General features: G+C 40.8%; 1 pseudogene; it reads right to left on the reverse strand.

Annotated features, from left to right (window-relative positions):
* Positions 1-1,150: 1,150 nt before the first annotated feature.
* LOC128576166 (heterogeneous nuclear ribonucleoproteins C1/C2-like) lies at positions 1,151-2,034 on the reverse strand (annotated as a pseudogene).
* Positions 2,035-2,906: the final 872 nt, after the last annotated feature.

Genomic DNA, 2,906 nt, shown 5'->3' on the forward strand with positions numbered 1-2,906 from the left:
TTTACTTTCATCAAGAGCAAGGGCTCCTATATTTTTTGTTTACAGTATTTTTTTTTTTTTTGTAGAGACAGAGTCTCACTTTATGGCCCTCGGTAGAGTGCCATGGCATCACACAGCTTATGGCAACCACCAACTCCTGGGCTTAAGCAATTCTCTTGCCTCAGCTTCCTGAGTAGCTGGGACTACAGGCGCCTGCCACAATGCCCAGCTATTTTTTGGTTGCAGTTCAGCCAAGGCTGGGTTTGAACCCGCCACCCTTGGCATATGGGGCCGGCGCCTTACCGACTGAGCCACAGGCGCCACCCAATTTTTTGTTTACAGTATTTTAGCCTCCTTTATTCTCTTTATTTCACTCCTCTATACTCTCTTTTTGGATAGAGACTCTTTTACCTTTCCCATCTCTCCCACATAAATCACTTCTACAACAGCTAAGATATCCCCGCCCTTTCTTTTTTTCTGTTTGTCTTTCTCCTTTCTTCCTTTTTTTTCTTCAAATTCTTGGTTTAATACGGACTTATGTTGAAGAGAAAAGGTCCCAAACATCAGGCTGCTCACAAAAATAACCCACAATATCAACTTTAGAAAACAAATCTTAGGACTATTACAGTAATTATTTTTCTAGAGGATGCATTTGACATGCCAACTCACATTGATAAAAATACATTGTTACATTTGTGTTGAATTGCCCCACATTAGCACTCTTACATGAGGTACAACACATACTTCTAACACAAAGCTGCTCATAGGTGATACTTTAACTAAATGAGATTGCCTTTGCAGTTAGGGAAGCAACTACTAAGCTCATGTATGAATGGAAAGAACTGTATTCCCTGCAGGACAAGGTATTATTTTGGAGACAGCTGATGAAAACCATACATCCTTTTTATTGTTAAGCCATAAAGAGGTATCAAAATTAAAAGCAAAACATTATAGTGTAAAAGTTAACAGAACTACTAAGAGCATCAAAGAAAGTGAAAATGGGACTAGGAACAGGGCAATATGAATTAATGAACATGGGAAGGACAAAGATGGGGAGAACAGTGAGCATGTGGTGAAGGTACTAGGGGGAGAGGATCTGGTGAAAATTTTGATCTACATAAGCACCTAGGTAAAGAAATAATGGGATAAGATTGTAAACCGCACTATGTGCTTAAGAGTCATCCATGTCATTGACGCTGTCTCCATCATCCTCTCTGTCCTCAGCCTCTTTTTCATCACCCTTGATCAGCTCCAGTTGGTCTTCCCCCATCTTCATTATCATTATCATCCAGTAGGTCCCCCTCCTCAGCAGAGTCATCTGCACCCCCCTCAGACTCCATCTTCACATTAGTCTCATCTTTCTTCAGGGAGCTGCTGCTCTGCTCCTCTTGGGACTTATTATTCTTCAGTTCTAATGCTGCTTGTTTGCTCTGCTCCTTTTCAATTTTTTCCAGGTTTTCCCATAAAGAATCCACTTTTTGTTTCATCTGGGTCAATTCCTTCTTGATGACCTGAAGGTCATCTCCTTTCACTTAGACTTGGAAGAACCTTGCTGTCCACTCTTAGAATTTAAGCTACTTTTCCCTTTTGTGAGGTGTTTCCTGATACACCCTGGCATTTTGAGGGCACCATAGCCCAAGCAATAGGAAGAGGAGGAGGAATATGTGCTGGGTAACTGTACATCCTGTCATAATAATCCCATTGAAAGTCATAGTCCAAGTCAAAAGGGGAGCTATAAATCTCCACTGCAGATCATTTCACACCTGCTTTTTCCTCGATTCAGCTTTGCAGCCAGATTAATATATAAAACTTGGCAAGCAATCATTCTGCCATCCTCTCCTGCTGCAGCAGCCTGGGCATTTCTCTCATTAACATACTGAACAAAGGCAAAGCCCTTGTGAATAGAGCACCCACAATATTGCCATGTTTTGAGAAAATTGCCTCCAAATCAGACTTCTGGACTACAAGAGCATTGTGATTCCCAGTAAATACATGGGAGCTCATGGAGAGAGGGTCTGTATTGTTGGTAACATTGCTAGCCATTGTGTTTGATGATAAGGTTCTTCACAAAGTGAAAAAACAGGAAGGGGGAGGGAGAATAGATTCAATTCCAAGTCTCCTACTCCTGGGTACTACATGGAGAAGCCAAGTACTGCTTGAGGTCAACAATGCAGCTGCAACTGCTCTGTCTTCAACTCTTCACAAAAAATCTCTCCTTTTTTTCCTTACTCCACTTACCTCTCCTTTATTTGATATAATGATATTTTAACTTTCCTTTATCTATTCTTATTTTAATAGTTTTTTTTTTTTTTTTTGCTGAGCGCTGGGGTGACACCACTATGCTCTGGCAGGTAGGCCACACTTTGGCTCAAAGTAGTCAAAAGACCTCTTTACCTTTGGCCCTAGGAGGAAAGTATTGGCAAGTTCATGCTACAGAATTTTTCTATCTTGTTTTCAACCTTACTTAATTTTTCCTTCCTGTTTTCATTTTTGCTGTATTTCTTCTCTTCCTATTTTTGGCACAGGAAGAGTTTGGCTCCAATCAGGCTCTTAAGGAGCTCCTGACTTTCAGGAACCCACCCAGTCCAGCCCCCCCAAATCCTTGAGTTACAGGCAAGGTCTTACCACCATGCTGATCAATACCATTTCTTCCATCTCTCTCATACTCTCTTCCTATCACCTGTTCTTCAATTTTCTTTTTCTGTTATTCTCACTTCCTTTTTTTTTCTTTCTTTTCTTTAACACTTTCCTTCTTTTATCCTTTTCCTTTATTCCCATCTTATTTCTCCCTGCTCACTCTTTACCTTTCTCCTCCTTTTGGATTTATACCAAAGGCCTCTTCATCACCTAAACTCTGAGACAATGTAATTTGTAGCAAAGGAGGAAGTGAGAAGGAAAAAGGAGCACAAGGAGGTGAACGAGAAGAG

This window comes from Nycticebus coucang, chromosome 2 (assembly GCF_027406575.1).
Source record: "Nycticebus coucang isolate mNycCou1 chromosome 2, mNycCou1.pri, whole genome shotgun sequence".
In the NCBI taxonomy this organism is placed as follows: Eukaryota; Metazoa; Chordata; class Mammalia; order Primates; family Lorisidae; genus Nycticebus; species Nycticebus coucang.